Here is a 21,554-nt window from a genome sequence, read left to right as displayed (position 1 = left end):
TCGGGAAGGGGAACATCACACACTGGGGCCTATCATGGGGAGGGGGGAGGGGGGAGGGATTGCATTGGGGAGTTATACCTGATATAAATGATGAATTGATGGGTGCTGACGAGTTGATGGGTGCAGCACACCAACATGGCACATGTATACATATGTAACCTGCACGTTATGCACATGTACCCTAGAACTTAAAGTATAATAAAAAATAAATAAATAAATAAAAGTCCATCATTCTTATTAATGGAGGCCAAATTATCTCAGTGCTTCTTTGACTGATCAGTACACTCCAAGCCAGTGTTATCCAATAGACCAGGGGTCCAAAACCCCCATACCACAGACCAGTAGCAGTCTGTGGCCTGTTAGGAACTGGACTGCATAGAAGGAGGTGAGCAGCGGGCTAGTGAGTGAAGCTTCATCTGTATTTACAGTTGTTGCCCATGGCTAGCGTTACTGCCTGAGCTCGGTCTCCTGTCAGATCAGCAGCGGCATTAGGTTCTCATAGGAGCACCAACCCTATTGTGAACTGCACATGAGAGGGATCTAGGTTGAGTGCTCCTTATGAGAATCTAATGCCTGATGATCTGTCACTGTCTCCATCACCCACAGATGGGACCATCTAGTGGCAGGAAAACAAGCTCAGGATTTCCACTGATGCCACATTATGGTGACTTGTATAATGATTTCATTATATATTACAATGTTGATAACAACAGAAATAAAGCACACAGTAAATGTAATGTACTTGAATCATCCCAAAACTTCCCCCCACAAATCCATGGAAACCAGTCCCTGGTGCTAAAAAGATTGGGGATCGCTGCAATAGACTATTTGGTCACGGTCCAATCAAACATTCTGTGATGGCAGACTTGCTGTATTCTGCACTGTCCAACATGGGAGCTGCTAGCCACCCAGATGGGCTCTTGAGCCCTTGAAATGTGGCTGGTGAGAATGAAAAGCTGAATTTTTAATTTTCTTTTATATTTTAACTACTTTCGTTTTCTTTTTTTTTTTTTTTTTGAGACAGAGTCTCACTCTATCCCCCAGGCTGGAGTGCAATGGCACAATCTTGTCTCATTGCAACCTCCATCTCCCGGGTTCAAGCAATTCTCCTGCCTCAGCGTCCTGAGTAGCTGGGATTACAGGAACCCACCATCATGCCCGGCTAATTTTTGTATTTTTGTAGAGACGGGATTTCACCCTGTTGGCCAGGCTGATCTTGAACTCCTGACCTCAGGTGATCTGCCTACCTTGGCCTCCCAAAGTGCTGGGATTACAGGCATGAGCCACCGCACCCGGCCTTAATTCATTTCTAAATCACAAAATCTAAATACCAACTGGCTAGGAGCTACCATAGTGTACAAGGCAGCTATAGAACCACAGGAAACTGTCAATGACCCTGTCCTGCTTCAAATTTATTTTCACCTCACCATGGGACTCTAGATTCTTTCCCCCTCTCACATTTTTTTAGATTTTCAGGCTTAGACCATGAAAATAAGTACTGTCCTTCCAAGAAAATAATGTTCATAACACTTACTGTATAGCAGGCTGATTTCAGCACTTTACATGTATAAATTTATAACAACTCTGAGGCAGGAGCTGTGATTATGCCCATTTAACAGATGAGAAAACTGAGGCACAAAGCGAGGCTGGAACTTCTCAAAGTCACACAGGTAGCAGGAGGCAGAGCTCGGATTTGAACTCACTTTGGGTTCAGCAACTCACAGCTCTTACCTATGATATAATATTACTTCTGTGGTCAAAACACTTAGACCTGGATTTCACAGGAATCTTGTGCTTGTCTGGCTGTTAGGGAGGTTTTCATCATCTTCCTCATCTCACAGTTCAAAGCCCAGGGCCTCCATGCTCCTGCTATGGTGCAGGAGGCTCTGGCAGGGTTCTCCTTCTCTGTCATTTTTCTTATTCGTGGTTTTTGTCTCATTGGTGTTTATCTGCAGAACTTTGTTTCCTTCTCTCAATTTATAATCAGAGTGCTTTTCCTCTTGCCTGAATTCATAAGTGTTTGTGCAAAAAGAGGTTGGGCACAGAGCCAGGAGACTGACGACACTCGGCTCATCTGGCAAGTGGATATCAAATTGTTGTATCTCGTTCTGCCATTTGCGGCTCCTGCTGTGGGGCTGGGCCATCCACCAGCTCTCCAAGGAGCTGGCGGGAAACCGCTGCAATCAGAGTGAACCCACGGCCCGGGTCAGCCCGCCTAGGCACAGCACTCCAGCTGGCCCCCAGCGCCTTTTCGGGGCACATCTGCATTGCCAGGCAGGGCTGTGGGAGGGCCGCCTGCCTCCTGTCCATCACGGGGAAAACCTACCCTTGTCACGAGTCCCTTTCAGGCAGCCTGTATGGAGATTGCTGCATTAACTTTTAATATGGCTAAAATGTTTTCCTTCAATGACAGTAATGCTGCCAGAACCCATCAAGATACCCAGGAACTGATGTGCCTTGGCAGATGATACTGGAAAGACGGGATTCCCGGCAGCCTTTGCAACCCTTGCTCACAGCCCACGAGCGTCTCCACCTTCCAGCAGGGCTTCGCTCACGGTCAGGGCAGAAAGAGAGACAGTCCATCTGGAACGGGCTCGGATTTTAAATGAGTATCCCTGATAATTTAACATGATGGATGGCTGAGGTATTTCACCAAGTTCAGGAGTCCCAGTTCTCAGAAAGAGGCAGCCAGCCATGACTGGAAGACCTGGGAAAACCATACAGACCAGACGGCAGGTCTCACCCCTCCCCAGAGAGCTCCAGAAAGTACTGAAGAGTGAAATGGCAGAGGGATGGTCTGGATGGGGTCGTCGTGGCTGGCAAGGGTCTGTGACAGCACCCTGTTAGGCTACCCCCAAGAGAAAATTTGGAGAGACGGTGGGAGGGCAGCTCTCAGTGCAACCTAAGTCTCCTGGAAAGTAACTTCCAAACTTTGGAGGATTGTGAGCAAGATGGGACCAGCAACTTTTACCTAAAAAAATGTTAATAGCAAGATAACTCATCCTAATATTGGTCCAAGCTAGGTATTTATTATGCATCATAAAGGCTCTGAGAATAATAATCTAACCTCCAAAACGGCTGGGGGTTTGAAGAATCTTAGGCAACTAGCTTCCTTCTGCTCAGTGACTCCCCTGGAGCACAGCAAAGCAAGGAGACACTTAGAGCCAAGCTTGAGTTCTGAATTTCAAATACAGGGAATCCATCTCTTTCTACTCAATTGTTCCCTAGAATGAGTAACTACCTCCTTCCCCTTAACCGCACATACTTCCCACCAAAGCACAAGCATGATGGACTGTCCATGAGCCTCCCTCAAACATGTGCACCTTGTGACATAAATTCTGTCACCTAAAGAGACCAGACAAAATGCAAAACCAAAGTGGCCCTTTCTTTGAATTATAGGTTCTAAAGAGTTGTGGACTCTCTACAAAACCCAAGAGTTAGGAATCGCCTGTAAGAAGCACCAGCCCTCTTTTAAAGAGGCAATTTAAGAGTAATAGCCATGTTGATGCCACACTACGCTAAGGGAGAATAATGAACCTAATAAAACTAGCGATTTTCCAATTGCGTTTGCTGCTGGAAACACTGATTATGCTAATTAAAGGGTAAAATAGTAAATACCCACTCTTTTGCATCCAATTAAATGCTCAGATTATTTCTCAGAAGTATTTGTTGAAAATAGCACTTTTGATAATCATGGTCCCAAATAAACAGAGTCAAGTGTGGTGTGGTACACGTGTGTGAGTGTGTGTGCGTGCACACGTGTCTGTCTGGAGCTCATTTTATGGAGATCCCGCATAGTTCCCCAAATTCCTATGAGACCAAATAAGAAAAATCACAGTTTCCTTAGACTACAGCTTGGGATATCTTCGGAAAAGGTGTGTATTGAGAACACAGCATACGGAAACTATTTCAAGTTGGCAACATCTGTGATTTAACATTGCAAACATCAGAAATACAACTGGTTCTTCAGAGTCACCTAAGTCCCTCATAATGGCAATATTAGCTTCTTCTAAATAATAAATTAGCCAGTCAAACTACGTTCTACAGCACGTTAGAAGTTTCATCCTTCTAGTCAATGTCACATTTCAAGGTAAAGTCGATTTACATGTAAGTTAGACAAAGTGTTGCCACTAAAAACTGAGAATTATGTCTAATGCCAATCAGAAATGGAATAAATAAGTATTAGAGGATTTGCATGTTAAAGCAACCATAGAAATGCTATTATCAGAAAGGAAAATGCATTACCTGCAGAGGTTACAGATTAGACGCTAGAACCCAGAAGAGAATCTCTGTAAATATTTCCATTAAGTTAATCAAGAGTGGCTGGGTACACCAGGGAGGCCAAAGCGGGAGGATCACAAGGTCAGGAGTTTGAGACCAGCCTGGCCAACATGGTGAAGCCCCATCTCTACTAAAAATACAAAAAAATTAGCCGGGCGTGGTGGCACGTGCCTATAATCCCAGCTACGCAGAGGCTGAGGCAGGTGAATTGCTTTAACCCAGGAGGCGGAGGTTGCAGTGAGCTGAGATCGTACCACTGCACTCCAGCCTGGGTGACAGATCATAGATCCGTCTTGAAAAAAAAAGAAAGAAAGAAAGTTAATCAGGAGTGAGAGTAGGATGAGTTTTTCACCCACAAAAGGAGATGAGATTCATGCATTCATTCAACATGCATCCCATCAATGGTGAGCACCTGCTCTGAGCTAGGCCTGTTCTAGGTCCCAGGAAATGGGTGATGAACCAGACATGGCCCCTGATTTGGAGCTCACATTTTAGAGCAGCTAAATGGACAATAAACAAGTAAGCAAATTAAGATCATCTTAAATTGGGGGAAGTTCTTTAGAGAAGCACTTCCACAAAGTTGAATCGCATCATAGAATATGACTGCCAGGTGGTAGGGAAGGCAATATCTCACCTGCCTGTGGATAGCAAAGCCTCTGAGGCCTTGCAAAGTATTTAGTATTAAGATTTCTGGCCGGGTGCGGTGGCTCAAGCCTGTAATCCCAGCACCTTGGGAGGCCGAGACGGGCAGATTACGAGGTCAGGAGATCGAGACTCATCCTGGCTAACACAGTGAAACCCCGTCTCAACGAAAAAAATACAAAAAACTAGCTGGGCAAGGTGACGGGCGCCTGTAGTCCCAGCTACTCGGGAGGCTGAGGCAGGAAAATGGCGTGAACCCGGGAGGCGGAGCTTGCAGTGAGCGGAGATTCGGCCACTACACTCCAGCCCGGACGACAGAGCGAGACTCTGTCTCAAAAAAAAAAACAAAAAGATTTTTGTCTTAGGTCAAGTTCTCTAAAAGCAGAGCCTGAGGCAGGGATTGAGTGCAGGTAATTCATTGAGGAAGAACTCTCAGGAGATAGGAGTAAGGAAAACAGTATATGGCAGGGAAGGAGCTAAGTGAGATGTGGTCTCAGCTGGAGACCGGCTCCAGTCGGATCCCACAGGGAGCCCCAGAGGATGAACTGAACCCCCGTGTTATCCCAGCCTAAGGTCTTTTGTCTTCCTGTGTCAGCCGGTCCCTGGCCAAGGGCTGCAGACTCTGTGGCGGCCCCAGCAGCCTGGAGGAGAAGGAGCATGGTCTGTGGTCTACTCTTTGGTGCACACCCACCCACCTCTTCCCCAGCTGACACTGCTGGAGGAGAAGGAGAGGGAAGAGATGTCATCTCTTCCTATGGCAACCTGTGGGATGGCAATGACCCTTTTCCTGTTGGGTGTAATCTGCTGCCATGTCTTGCTGTCTGCAGCCTGACACAGAAGGGTGAAGGTCACCAGGTTCTACTGACAGGGGTCTTGGTCTCAAGCAGCAACCCTAGGACCGCGGGTCCCTGGCCAGATCCAGCCACATTTCATGACTGTCTGCAATACACCTCATGTCTCTGATGGAAGGAACCCAATGCCCCACACTGCAGCCATTTCTGCCAGGACTGGGGTCCCTGATCTCAATTTCCCTCTGCAGTCCCCAACTCTGGGGTCTGCAGACACATTTCAGATCCATCCTTAGTACCTTCCAGGAGGCAGAAGCCAGAGGAAATAATCCTTGACCCAATGCACCTGGCCATGCCACCTCACTCCATGCTCTTTCTCCCTCTCCAGGAAAAATAAAGCTTGTTGAATACTTACCAATGTGCCCACATGCATTTGGTCCTCACAACCACTTCATGGGGTAGCATTATCATCCTCAAGTTACAGACGAGGAAACTGAGGAGAGCATTTATATAACATGCATCTAAGTGGTGGACAAAGGATCTAACCAGAGAGTGCGGCACCAGAGCACACTTTTTTGTTGTTTAATTAGAGAGATGGGGTCTCTGTCACGCAAATTGGAGTGCAGTGGCCCGATCATAGCTCACTGCAGCCTTGAACTCCTGGGCTCCAGCAATCTTCTCACCTCAGCCTCCCAAGTAGCTGGGACTACAGGCATTCACCACCAACCCAGCTACTTTTTTTTTAAGAAGGAAAAGAGGTTTAACTGGCTTATGGTTCTGTAAGCTGTACAAGCATGGTGCCAGCATCTGCTGACTTTCTAGGGGTGCTTCAGGGAGCTTTTACTCATGGTGGAAAACAAAGCGAGAGTGGTCATGTCACATGGTGAAAGTAGGAGCAAGAGAGAGAAGGGGAGGCGCCACACACTCTTAACCAGATCTTGTGAAGACTCACTACTGCAAAATAGCACCAAGAGGATGGTGCTGAACCATTCATGAGAAATCCACCCTGGTGATACAATCACCTGCCATGAGGCCCCCAACTTTAACATGAGTGATTACATTTCCACAGGAGATCTGGGCAGCTAATTTTTAAAAAACATTTTTATAGAGACAGGGTCTGGTTCCAAACTCCTGACTTCAAGCAATCCTCCTGCCTCAACCTCTGAAAGTGCTGGGATTACAGTCGTGAGCCCCTGTGCCCAGCCCAGAGCATACTTTTAACCACCATATCATTCTGCCTCCGGGTAGGTTAGTCAAGCTCTGTAGCTGATCAGATGTCTGTAGAGAGAATGAGACGTCGGTCTCCCCTTCTTCCAAACACCCCCAAATTTTATCAGTGATTTTTCTCAGGTCCCTCAGCATCAGGAATGGTGATGAGCAGGACAGCCTGCTCTTTCCAACAACCCAGATGGACAAGGGGATCTCACTGACATCGGGTCTCTGCTTCACGGTGGTCATCCCATGGTGTCCTGTGATGATGACGTTGAGGTGCTCCGTCAGGCTGTGCTTCTCAGTGGCTGCCACCAGATACCCGATGGTCCTGTCCATTTGCTGAATCATCAACTTCCTGTTCTCTGCCTCTGGCCCAAATAGATATCCCTTTCCAACAACCCAGCAGGTATCTCAAGATCACATCTCATTGGCTCTGACTAGGACATGAGCCCAAAGCTGAGCCAGTTGCTGCCATGGGATGCGGCATCCTCAGTCCTCTGGCCAGGCCAGAGCCACATCCCACCTCTGGATCCTCAGGGGAGTCAGTACATCGTGAACCAGGAATGGGCTGAAGCTCCAGGGGAGTCAGAGCGTGACCCAACCCACCAGGAAGTGAGCGCTGAGCAGGCAAGCATTCATCACCCACTGCACACACCCGGGAAGCCTTGTGGTAGCTTGGTCCTGTCTGGGGGCTAAGAAAAGAGTGCCTGCTGCATGCCAAAATGTGATGCCCAACACTTTATCTTAAAGCTAGCTGGCTTTGTAATCCCAGCTACTTAGGAGGCTGAGGCAGGAGAATCACTTGAATCCAGGAGGCGGAGGTTGCAGTGCGCCAAGATCTCACCATTGCATTCCAGTCTGGGTGACCAGAGCGAAATTCTGTCTCTAAAAGAAGAAAAGAAAAGAAAAAAAACCTAGCCAGCTTAATCCTCACAAAGATGCCATCTACTTTCTGTCATTCTACAGGTAGAAACACTGAGACATTAGGAGATTTTAAAACTCACCACAAGCAGGGTGTGGTGGCTCAAGCCTGTAATCCCAGCACTTGGAGAGGCTGAGGCAGGAGAATCGCTTGAATACAGGGGTTCAAGACCAGCCTAGGTAACATAGCAAGACCTCATCGCTACAAATATTAAAAAAAAAAAAAAATTAGGGCTAGGCACGGTGGCTCACACCTGTAATCCCAGCACTTTGGGAGGCCAAGGCAGGTGGATCACTTCAGCTCAGTAGTTTGAAACCAGCCTGGCCAACATGACAAAACTCTATCTCAACTAAAAATACAAAACTTAGCTGGGCATAGTGGCATGTGTCTATAATCCCAGCTACTTGGGAGGCTGAGGCATGAGAATTGCTTGAACCCAGGAGGCAGAGGTTGCAGTGAGTTGAGATCGTGCCACTACACTCCAGCCTAGGTGACATAGTAAGACCCTATCTCAAAAAAAAAAAAAAAAAGTCAGGTATGGTGGTACATGCCTGTGGCCCCAGCTACTCAAGAGGCTGAGGTGGGAGGCTCGCTTAAGCCCAGGAGTTCAAGGGTGCAATGAGCTATGACTGTGCCACTGCACCTGTATGTATATATGTATATTTATACATGTGTATATATACATATTTATATGTGTGTGTATATACATATATATATACACAAAACACACACACACACAGACTCACCACCACCAACTCAGAAATTACCATCTCCCTCTATTCTAAGGAATTATTTTTCATTTTGCCATCTCTGAAGTTGGAATACACCTTACAACCACTGGAATGTCACGGTCTTGTTGGCAGCATTTTTCTGCTTAGTAGCCCATAAAATAACAGCACACCTTGTAACTAACAGTGTTGTAGATGCTATGAAATGCTGGGGAAGCCCAGAATCTAACTCCACCCTGTCTGACTCCAAAGACCACATATTTTCTACGCTTTCAGACTGGAGCACAGATGTAGACAACTGGAGCTTTGCTGATTGTGAGAAAGGGATGAGAAAAGACCCTGATGGAATTTTCTTCTTGCACTTGCAGGGGAAGAAAGCGGCATCGTTCCACCATCCCGGGGGAGGTGCTAAATACAAGGGTGAGGCTGTCCAGCAGTCCCTGTGGAGCCCTACACTCACCCAAACAGCAACGAGACAGAGCAGAGGGAGAACGTACCATAATGAACTGGTTCACCAAGGAAGACTCTGACTTTGTGACTCTGTACTGCGGCAGCCAGATAACATGGGACATCGATTTGGGCCAGACGCAGAGAACAGGAAGTTGATGATTCAGCAAATGGACAGGACCATCGGGTACCTGGTGGGAGCCACTGAGAAGCACAGCCTGACAGAGCACCTCAACGTCATCATCACAGGACACCATGGGATGACCACCGTGAAGCAGAGACCCGATGTCAACGAGATCCCCTTGTCCCTCTACATCAAGTTCAGGGACTTGGTCAAGGTTGATATTGTGGACTACGGTGGCTTTGGGATACCCCTGACCAAACTGGGGCAAGAGGAAGCCCTTCACCAGGCACTGAAGAATGCACACTCTCACCTCCACGTCTACAAGAAGGAGGAGTTTCCAGAACACTTCCATCTTGCTAAACACGACCGGGTTCTGCCAATCGTGCTGTATGCCAACTCTGGTTACGGTATCAATGGGGTCAGTTCATTCTAAAATGAATAAAGTCACCTTGGATCTAGGAGACAACCACTAGGGAAGTGTGGTTCTGCAAAAATCAAACATAAGCACACAGCCAGTCATGGTGGCTCACGCCTATAATCCCAGCACTTTGGGGAGGCCGAGGTAGGTGGATCATCTGAGGTCGGGAATTTGAGACCAGCCTGGCCAACATGGTGAAACCCCATCTCTACTAAATATACAAAAATTACCCAGGCGTGGTAGCGCGCATCTGTAGTTCCAGCTACTCTGGAGGCTGAGGCAGGAGAATCACTTGAACCTGGGAGGTGGAGGTTGCAGTGAGCCAAGATCGCGCCACTGCACTCCAGTCTGAGCAACAGAGCGAGACACTGTCTCAGAAAAATAAAATAAAATAAAACAAAACAAAATGAAATAAGTGCACACACTATGAGTAGCAGCACACAGCGTCCTAAATGTTCCCCACCCCCTGCCCAACCAATGCTGCCCCAAATTACCATTATACAAGAATAATGACCAATTCAACTTGTCAAGGCTGATTTAAAAATAAAAATAAAGCTGGGCGTGGTGGCTCACATCTGTAATCTCAGTACTTTGGGAGGCCAAGAGAGGAGGATTGCTTAACGCCAGGAGTTCGAGACCAGCCCTGGCAACATAAGGAGACCCCCCCCCCCCATCTCTACCAAAAAAAGAAAAACAAATAAATAAACAAATAGCCAGAAGTGGGGATGCATGCCTGTAGTCCCAGCTACTCAGGAGGCTGAGGTGGGAGGATCTCTTGAGCCCAGGAGGTCAAGGTTGCAGCAAGCTGTGATTGCACCACTGCACTCCAGCTTGAGCAACAGAGCAAGACCCAGTCTCTAAAAAATAAATAAACAAATAATAAAAAAGAATAAACACCAATTTCATTATTCAAAATGGTGCCTAGCGCTTCACTAAACATTGAATAACAGTTCTTTCATTTTTGCCTTCCCAACAACCCTATAAAACAGATGCTCTTAGTTCCACTATTTTAAAGAAGAAACCAAAACCTAGAGAGAAGTGACTTGAGATTAAAAATGTAAGGTTGGGCTGAGTGCAGTGGCTCACACCTGTAATCCCAGGACTTTAGAAGGCTGAGGTAGGTAGATTGCTTGAGCCCAGGAGTTTGAGACCATGCTGGGCAGCATAGTGAAACCCCATCTCTACAAAAAATGCAAAAACAAATGTAGCTGGGCGTAGTGGCACGTGCCTGTGGTCTCAGCAACTCAGGAGGCTGAGGTAGAAGGATTGCTTGAGCCCGGGTGGGGGTTGAGGCTGCAGTGAGCCATGATCACGCCACTATGAGATAGGAGGCAGGACTTGACTCCAGAGACAGGGCTTCAACACCAGACCAAACTGAGAACTAGCTAAAACAGGGCTGGGGCGGAAGCAGCTTTCCATCAGACATGCCCCCAAGTGTGCCACGTGAGTTTACCATTGCCATGGCAACACCCGGGAGTCACTGCGCCTTTCCATGGCGATGACCCAGTGACTCGAAAGTTACTACCCATTTTCTAGAAATTCCTGCATAAACTGCCCTTTAATCTGCATGCAATTAAAAGTGAGTAGAAATGTGATTGCAAACTCTCTGCCACTACCCTCTGCCTCCAGGGTAGCCCTGCCCTGCAGGAGCGGTCACACGGCTCTAACGCTGCCTCCTCAATAAAGCTGTTTTCTTCTACACCTCCGGCTTGCCCTTGAATTCTTTCCTGGGCAAAGCCAAGAACCCTCAGGTGCTATGCTCCACGTCGGGGTTCCCCTGCCCTGTGTCAACTGCACTCTGGCCTGGGTGGCAGAGAGAGACCCTATCTTAAAAAAAAAAAAAAAAAAAGGAAAGAAATGTAAGGTTAAGGGCTGCCCCCAAAACTGCTGACTGATCATTATACACAATACACACAGATCACCAAAAAATTCACCACAAAGGCCCCCCACCACTGGTTCTCATTTGTCCATATCAAAAAATATGCAAGCCTGTTCAGACAAAGACACACAGATGCTCGTAGCAAAATCATTCATAATTGTCAAAAGGTGGCAACAAATGCCCATCAACAACAGATGAATGGGCAAACAAGTCCGGTCTACCCATGTGACGGAACATTAATCAACCAGAATATGGAGGGAAGGGCTGATTCCTGCTACAACCTGGACACACCTTGAGACCACTAGGCTAAGTGAAAGACGCCAGACGCCAAAGGACAAATACTAGATGATTCTATTTATATATATATGCCCAGAATATGAAAATCCAAACAAACAGAAAGTAGATGAGTGGTTGCCAGGAGCCAGGGGTGGGGGTAGTCAGGGGGAAATGAGGGGTGACTGCTGATGGATACAGGATTTCTTTCGGGGTAACGAAAATTTCTAAAATTGGTGGTGGTGATGGCTGCACAACTCTGTGAATATATTAAAAACCACTGAATTATACACTTTATTTATTTATTTATTTATTTATTTATTTATTTATTTATTTAGAGACAGGGTCTGGCTCTGTTGCTCAGGCTGGAGTGCAGTGGTACAATGTCAACTCACGGCACCCTTCACCTCCTGGGCTCAAACCATCCTCCCACTTCAGCCTCCTGAGGAGCTGGGACTACAGACACACACCACTATGCCCAGCTAATTTTTTTGTATTTTTGGTCAAGACAGGGTGTTGCCTTGTTGCTGGTCTCAAACACTTGGATTCAAGCAATCCTCCCACCTCAGCCTCCCAAAGTGCTGGGATTACAAGTATGAGCCACCATGCCGGGCCAAACTGTACAATTTAAATGGGTAAATTTACGGTATGTGAATCAGCTTTCAATAAAAGCTGTTATTAAAAAGCAACTTTAAGGGCCAGGCATAAGGGCCATGTCTGTAATCCCAGTACTTTGAGAGGCCAAGGCAGGAGGATCACTTGAGCCCAGGAGTTCAAGACCCGCCTAGACAACATGGCAAAACGCGGTCTCTACAAAAAATTTAAAAATTAGGCTTGGTGTGGTGGCTCACGCCTGTAATCCCAGCAGTTTGGGAGGTCAAGGTGGGTGGATCAACATGGTGAAACCCTGTCGCTACTAAAAATACTTTTAAAAACTTAGGCAGGCACGGGGGTGGGTGCCGAGGCTGAGGCAGGAGAATCGCTTGAACCTGAGAGGTGGAGATTGCAGTGAGTCGAGATTACGCCACTGCACTCCAACCTGCTGGGCGACAGAGCAAAACTCCATCTCAAAAAAAGAAAATTAATTAATTACAAAATTAAAACTTAGCCAGCTGTGGTGGCTCGTGTTTGTAGTCCCAGCTACTGAGGAGGCTAAAGTGGGAGGACTGCTTGAGCCCAGGAGGTTGAGGCTGCAGTGAGCCAAGACTGTATCACTGTACTCTGGCCTGAGCAACAGAACAAGATCCTGTTTCACAATTTTAAAATCAATTTAAAAAGAAGCATAAGAAAATACAAAAACCAACGCTAACTGTGAGACATAAATGAGTTTTGTTAACTACCAACTAACAATTCATGGCAGAAACAAAGTTTAAATGATGCTACAGCTGGGTGCGGTGGCTCACGCCAGTAATCCCAACACTTTGGGAGGCCGAGGCGGGTGAATTACCTGAGGTCAGGAGTTTGAGACCAGCCTGGTCAACATTGTGAAACCCCATCTCTACTAAAAATACAAAAATTAGCCAGGCATGGTGGCGGGTGCCTGTAATCCCAGCTACTCGGGAGGCTGAGGCAGAAGAATTGCTTGAACCCGGCAGGTGCAGGTTGCAGTGAGTCAAGATCGCGCCATTGCAGTCCAGTGTGGGCGACAGAGCAAAACTCCGACTCAAAATATATATAAATAAATAAATAAATAAATAAATAAATAAATAAATAAATGACGTTATGAACCTCGTGTGAGGGAAAACTGCCCCAGGTACAGCCTGAAGAACCCTTGCTGTGAACAGGAGCCATAAGTGATAATTATGTTTGCAACTTGCTTCACCTTAGCTTGTTGCAACTCCAGACTGTAACAGGTATAAGAAAACTCATGGGGTTACTGTTTACTGTTGGTGGAAATATTCACAATAAAATACAACAATTTATCACCTAAGGTATATTTTATCCCTCAACACTGTAATTAATGCACACCAATCCCCGCCCACAGCTAAGGCCTTGCCAAGGAGAAATTCCACAGTCACCTGGCCTATTTGTAAACCTGGTTTATGACCTTTTGTAACAGGACAGCTTAACAGTAGCATGAGGACATTTAATGAGACAAGAACATTCCCCACTGACCAACCAGATAGTTTCAGGGAACACGATGCTGTGCTCAGTTTAATTTTCTGCTGAACCGACCATTAGGCAGAAAATCTTTTGGGTCAGTGCCTCTCACTGAATCCACTTCTCAGATTTCTGTCTACCTGCCTGCTTTGCAGTGCAGAGTAAAGTGAGCCTGCCTTGTCTCTCTTCAGGGACCGAGGTGCTTGAGGCCATCATGAGGACATGCATTCTTTTTTTTTTTTTTTCTGAGATAGTCTCACTCTTTCACCCAGGCTGGAATGCAGTGGTGCAATCTCCGATCACCGCAACCTCCACCTACCCAGTTCAAGCGAGTCTCCCGCCTCAGCCTCCCGAGTAGCTGGGATTACAGGCACGTGCCCAGCTAATTTTTCTATTTCTTGTAGAGACAGGGTTTCACCACGTTGGCCATGCTGGTCTCAAACTCCTGACCTCAAGCGATCTGCCTGCCACGGTCTCCTACAGTGCTGGGATTACAGGCGTGAGACACCATGCCTGGCCGAGGGCATTCATTCTTGATGGACTGCCCCACAGCCTCAGAGACAGACAGACTGGTTTCTTCAACCAGAGCTGAGCAGACAAGCAATTTGTGTATCCACCAGGGCAAATATTAGACCAACTCTTCAACGTACAGAGAGCATCACATTTCTTATATGCTAGAATATCTGTTGGTCTAAAATATAAATAAATAGTATTGTAGCCGGCCACAGTGGCTCACGCCTATGATCTCAGAGCTCTGTGGGGCTGAGGCAGGAGGTTCCCTTGAGGTCAAGAGTTCGAGATCAGCCCGGGCAACATAGCGAGACCCCCCCCCCCCCCCCACCACCTGCCATCTCTACAAAAAAATAAAATAACTCGCTGGGCAGAGTAGTGCAGGCCTGTAGTCCCAACTACTTGGCAGGCTGATATAGGTGGATTGCTTGAGCCCAGGAATTTGAGGCTGCAGTGAGCTATGACTATATCACTGTACTCCAGCCAGACATTGGCTCTTAAAAAAAAAAAAGTGTTGCAATTGACATTACTTTATCATTTGAAAAGAGGGACAGACAAGAGAGGTACTTGGCATTTACCAAGCAATTACCCAGAATCCTCATCCCATCCTACCCCCATTCTCCCCCTAAAAATGTATGTATATCTTTTTATACCACAAAAATACATCTATTTGGCTCTGGAATGAGATTACCTGATCTAGCATTTGTTCCTGATGACTCAGTGCAGACAAGCTCTGTGACTCAGTTTGCCCAGCTGTAAAATGAGGAATGGTGCCCTTACTGGGCTGCCATGAGGGTAAAGGAGTTCACATATATTTATAAAGCATTCAGAACAATTCATGATACATAGTAAGCTCCGCATGTTTGAGCTTATTATTACTGTCAGTACAATTATCATCATCTTGCTGTTTCCAACGGGTACACTTTCTACATTCTCTTTCTTAAAGACCTTTAAATCCTTGGTATTCTCTCCACCACCACAGAGAGCAGTGTCCTTGTAGTTTAAATTTTCAAAGACTTCCTGGATCCAACAAGCACAGCATTAACTAAGGGACAGTTTTCTTTCAGAGAACTGGAATCTAAAATGGCTTTTTTGTTGTTATTATTTTTCAGAGAATGTATTTCAACAAAGGCAGCCATGGCTTTGATAATGTCCTCATGAATATGAAGACCATATTCAGAATTGTCGGGCCAGATTTCAAGAAGAGACGCCTGGCCAAGCCTTTTAACAGCATCCACATCTACCCATTCATGTGTAAGCTCCTGGGAGTCACCCCCAAACCCACAACGGCTCCCTGGCGGTCACCCAGGAAATGCTTGTGAACTCTTACAACCAGCAGCCAGGTGAGATACAGAAGCAGCCATAAGAAAACTGTCAGCATAGTCTGCTCTCTCCTGAGATAGAAAAGAATCAAAAAGGGGTCTCCTGGTGGGCAGGAGGGAATTCAAGCAGAACAATCCTATTTACCAGCAGCTTTGGAGCCCCAGGAACAAGAAGCCAGCAGCTCCAGACACCAGCGGAGGTAGGGAATCCCTCGACCTGCTGGTAACATTTTACATAGCGCCTTTTAGGCAAAGGGAAGGCGCTCTATACAGAAAGTCGGGCTGTAATCCTTCCAGTCCTCAGGAAATCACTGTGTACAGTCTGCCCCCAAGACGCCCCTTTCAGATACAGAAACCAGCCCTCCTTCAGTAGCACAGAAAGCTGTTCACAGGGGAGGAGCAAAACCCTGCTGTTCAACTTGATGCTGAAAAAAGAAGAGGGGAGAGTGTGAAATGAGACTGCAAATTCCTAAGACTTCAAACCCTTTCAATCTGGGTGATATAAAGGAGAATACAATCATCTCTGAGAATTTGCTGTTGCCTACTTTTGTGGGTTGTTTACAAACACTGGCTATCTTTCCTTTTGCCAGGAGAGGCTTGGATACTGTCTGGTGATCTAACCAGTGCTTAAAGCAATTACATACAAAAAGGAGTAATGGGCTGGGCATAGTGGCTCATACTTATAATCCCAGGACTTTGGGAGGACGAGGTAGGAGGATCACTTGGGGCCAGGAGCTTGAGGCCAGCCTGGACAACACAATGAGACCCTATCTCTACAAAAAATTAGCTGGGTGTAGTGTCACATGCCTGTAGTCCCAGCTACTGGGGAGGCTGGGGCGGGAGGATCGCTTGAACCCAGGAGTTTGAGGCTGCAGTGAGCTATGATTGCGCTACCGCACTCCAATTCCTGCCTCTAAAAAACAAAGGAAAAGAAAGGAGGGCAGGGGTAACATTCATCCTTTCTCTTCTTGTAAGCCACTGCCCATGATCTCCTTGTGAACATACAGGAAGCAGTCCCTTTTGTAGAAAACTAATTAAATGAATGACCAATTCACCCAATTATGGAGGATTTTTCTTCTTTTTAAGTTTTGGAGTTTTGCCACAACTGTTTTGTAGCCCCTCCCCTGTCCCACACCCCATTGGGAGCCTGGGACAAGCTGCGTCTGACTGTCAGTTACTGATAAGCAGGACATCCCACAAACCGATTTTCAGCGAATTGGCTTTTAGCAAATTGATCATTTGGCAAAGTGGTCATTAGACAAATGGGTCATTTGGCGAAGAGGTCATTTAGTAAATCGGCTTTCAACGACTTGCCCTATGAGATTTCTCTACAGTGTGCATTTTCTTGGTTTAAATGTACATTTCATTTCCATAATTAATACTCACTAGCAGCTAGATGGGAAACTTCCCAGGGAACCAGGACCAGCCAGAACAGCTTCTTAATAATCAGGCAATTAAAAACCCTCTGGCTTCTTAACAGGAGCGGAAGTATCGAGGGCAGCTGCTCTGCAAGGCACAGTGATCGGGCTCAGCATTGTCACAGGAGCTCTTGCGGTTCTGTTTGTCACTAGTGTGACATACACAGTCATTCGTCGGAAAAAGGAGTGAGTGGTCTCTTTGGATCTCCTGTAGTTGATCATCATATGTCATGATAACCCATGACAACTCCTTCCCACATGCCACGGGAGGTCCAGCACTCCAAGAACCCACCAGCCAGGGCCGGCTTCATGGGCTTACAACCTGGACAGTCCCACAGGGATGCAGAAGAGTGCCCATTGTGGTTTAATAATCTGCCATTGCCATCTTGAAATTCTTTATTTTTTAACAAGGGTTGCCAGGGATCGTGGCTTATGCCTATAATCCTAGCACTTCGGGAGGCCAAGGCGGGCAGATGGCTTGAGCCCAAGGAGTTTGAGACCAGCCTGGGCAACATAGCAAGACCCCATCTCTACAGAAAATATAAAAATTAGCCAAGCATGTAGTCCAGTTACTCGGGAGGCTGAGACGGGAAAATCACCTGAGCCCAAGGAGGTCGAGGCTGCAGGAGCTGAGACTGTACCACTGCACTCCAGCCTGGATAACAGAGCGGGATCTTGTCTAAAAAAATAACCACAAGGCTGGGCTCGGTGGCTCACACCTATAATCCTAGCACTCTGGGAGGCCGGTGGGTGGGCGGGTGGATCACTTGAGGTCAGAAGTTTGAGACCAGCCCAGCCAAAGTGGTGAAACTCCACCTCTACTAAAAATACAAAAATTAGCTGGGTGAGGTGGTACATGCCCGTAATCCCAGCTACTCCAGAGGCTGAGGCAGAAGAATCACTTGAACCTAGGAGGCAGAGGTTGCAGTGAGCCGAGATAGCCGTCGCACTCCAGCCTGGGGGACAAGAGTGAAACTCCATCTCCAAAAAAAAAAAAAACCAACCACAACAGCAAAAAAGGGCCCCGCATGTGGCCGAAAACAACAGAAATGTGTTATCTTGCAGGCCTGGATGCTGCGAAGTCCAAAATCAAGGTGTCGGCCAGACTTCGCTCCGGATGAAACATGTAAGAGAGAATCTTTCCTTGCCTCTTCTGGCTTCCGTTGGGGCCCGGCAATGCTTGGTGTTCCTTGTAAATGCAGCACTCCAATCTCTCTTCCCTCATCACATGGCTGCCTTCTCCCTGTGTCTCTGTCTTCACCTGACATTCTCCTCTTTTATTTTATTTTTTTGGAGATGGAGTTTCCCTCTGTCACCCAGGCTGGAGTGCAGTGGCACAATCTTGGCTCACTGCAACCTCCGCTTCCCAGGTTCAAGTGATTCTCCCACCTCAGCCTCCCGAGTAGCTGGGATTACAGGTGCCCACCACCATGCCTGGCTAATTTTGTATTTTTAGTAGAGATGGAATTTCACCACGTTGGCCAGGCTGGTCTCGAACTCCTGACCTCAAGTGATCTGCCTGACTCAGCCTCCCAAAGTGCTGGGATTACAGGCATGAGCCACCATGCCCGGCCCTCATTCTCTTCTTTTATAAGGACACCAGTCATTGCATTTGTCCCCTCACCAGCCCCCAATCCAGTATGACCCATCATTACTTGATGACATCTACAAAGACCCTATTTCCAAATAAGGTCATATTCCTAGGTATCGAGGATTAAGATTTCCAATTTATGTTTTTAGGGGATACAATTTTTTTTGAGTCAGGGCCTCACTCTGTCACCCAGGCTGGAGTACAGTAAGTGATTATCGCTCACTGCAGCCTCAAACTCCTGGGCTCAAGGGATCCCCTGACCTCAGCCTCCCAAGTGGCTGAGACTACCGGCGCACACCAGTATGCCCAACTAATTTTTTTAATTTTTTTTTTTTTTTTTTTTTTGCACAGATGAGGTCTCACTCTGTTGACCAGGCTGGTCTCCTGACCTCAAGCGATCCTCTTGCCTTGGCCTCCCAAAGCACTGGGATTACAGCCGTTATCCCACGCCTGGCCCTCCTTCTACATCTCAATCATTGTGTGATCAGCCTGAGCTGCCTGTATTTCTTATTCCGCCCATTCCTGACCAATCTCCTCCTTTAACATAGCTTCCATCTCGATATCATGGGGCCTGCTGGCCACTGCAAACAGCCTAAGGAAAGTGGAAACTTTACTTAACCTTAAATTCTATTACAAAGTCCACATTGAACGTAATTTATATTTGAACTATAAAAATTTTCTGTAAGTTGAAACATGACCTATAAAGGTCTCTACACCCTGAAGCAACGTTTTAGAAAGAAATCAATTGGTCCTTTTCTGCAGAAACCATTAACCATAAGAGAGAGAAAGGAAAAACTTCAATGTACTGATTGAACTTCCATGCCCACAGCTTAATTTCTAAAGGCAACCATTCCATACTGTTCCAATGCCTTAGGTTGTTCTTACTGTTATTAAAGAGAGCCTCAGAGCCAGAAGTTGGATCTTGACTGTCGTTCTTGCACATACACACATACTCTTGCAACTGAAACCACTCAGATTGTCCTAATGCTGCTCTCCATAGCAACACCACCTGGAATTTTACTTTCGGTTTTAAGCATCAGTCCTAATCTTCACTTGCACCTGAACACACACCACACCTGTGAGATCCACGTGACATTAAAAATCCCTTCAGTGAGGCGGGGTGCGGTGGCTCACGCCTGTATTCCCAGTACTTTGGGAGACCAAGGCAGGCAGATCATGAGGTCAAGAGATCGAGACCATCCTGGCCAACATGGTAAAACGCCCATCTCTACTAAAAATACAAAAATTAGCTGGGCGTGGTGATGCGTGCCTGTAGTCCCAGTTACTCAGGAGGCTGAGGCAGGAGAATCGCTTGAGCCCGGGAGGCAGAGGTTGCAGTGAGCTGAGATCGTGCCACTGAGATCGTGCCACTGCACTCCAGCCTGGCAACAGAGGGAGACTCTGTCTCAAACAAACAAACAAAAAAATCCCTTCAAGGCCTTGATCCTTCCAGATTCAGATCCAAGATAGATGACATTTGTACCTCACCAGAGCCCACACACCAAGATAAAGATTTCTTCTGGCCAGGTGCAGTGGCTTACACCTGTAATCCCAGCACTTTGGGAGGCCAAGGTGGGCAGATCACCTGAGGTCAGGAATTTGAGACCAGCCTGGCCAACATGTTAAAATCTCGTCTTTACCAAAAATACAAAAATGGCCCAGCATGGTGGCTCACGCCTGTAATCCCAGTCACTCAGGAGGGTGAGGCAGGAGAATTGCTTGAACGTGGGAGGTAGAGGTTGCAGTGAGCCGACATCGCGCCATTGCACTCCAGCCCGGGCAACAAGAGCGAAACTCCGTCTCAAAAAAAAAAAAAAGAGATTTCTTCTGTGTGCATGGCTCAGCTCTGTGGTCCGCTAGAGTCCTTCCTCAATCTGCTTCCAACCTATCGACTCAGGAAAGACTGAACCAACCTAGATTTATTAATAGTTTAGTATAACATAATACAGTGTTACTACGGCATTGACCGTACATCCCCTTTTGCTCCTTGGAGGAAAGGCAATTAATAGCTATTATGTGAGTTAATAAAATAAGCCCAGGATTCATTAGTGTAACTAACCTGTTCCCGTTGGTTTTCTTTGTCTCCTGCAACCGGAGAGCTGATCAAAACAGCAAAAGCAAAGCAGTGCCCCTCGCCCAGTTTTGAAGCCAACTTTCCTGAATCACCCAGACCCATTCCTGGTTAGGACTTGCTGTGGATTCTCAGGGGACTCCATCTCAGGATACAGGGATTGAGAGAGTGTATGCAACAACATCTCAGACCCAGAAACCGTTAATTTTGTCTAAAACCACAGCAATAACCACATCCCACCCTCTTGATTTAAATGAAAGTGTTTGGAGGAATAAAAGATGAATCTTTTTTTTTTTTTTTTTTTTTTTTTTGTCAGATCTTGCGCTCATTTGGTTCTGGTGGGGAACAACAGCCATGAGAGAACACGTGTATTCAATTAGAATTAATTCCCCTCTCTTATTCTCATAGCTGAGAAGGGCTCAAGTGCCTCTCATCTGAAAGTGGTAATAAGATTTAATCTGTCTCCTCATCTACCTTCTGCAAGCATACTTAACAAATTAGCTCTCGGGACTCTTCCAAATGGAGTTTTATGAGGGATTTGCTAAGGTAAACGTTTCAGACTATGAACACAGTTTAGATTTCAGGGGCAGTACTGAAATTTGAACTGTGTTGCTAACTGCCCTGCCTTTCAACTCAAGACACAATAACTTTGAACTAATTATGTTTTTGTTGTTGTTTTCCACTCTGTCCCCACGTCTATATCACCACTAACCCCATTCCACCCCGCGGTGGTTAACTCCTCCTTCCTGTCCCTGCAAGATCAAAACCCCTCCTGGAAGCCCCGCTAGCTCTGTGTGCTCGCCTCCGTGGCAGATATCGCTATTGTAC

At 46.6% G+C, this 21,554-nt stretch overlaps 1 long non-coding RNA gene across 1 annotated transcript in view; it reads right to left on the bottom strand.

The window, feature by feature from the left end:
* LOC111551653 overlaps nucleotides 1-21,554 on the bottom strand; it is a 103,571-nt gene that overhangs the window by 80,920 nt on the left and 1,097 nt on the right. The window lies entirely within an intron of this gene.

The sequence above is a fragment of the Piliocolobus tephrosceles genome, chromosome 17, assembly GCF_002776525.5.
Source record: "Piliocolobus tephrosceles isolate RC106 chromosome 17, ASM277652v3, whole genome shotgun sequence".
NCBI classification, from domain to species: Eukaryota; Metazoa; Chordata; class Mammalia; order Primates; family Cercopithecidae; genus Piliocolobus; species Piliocolobus tephrosceles.
The sequence above is the reverse complement of the archived record's forward strand: the minus strand, read 5'-3'. Positions and strand labels throughout refer to the sequence as shown.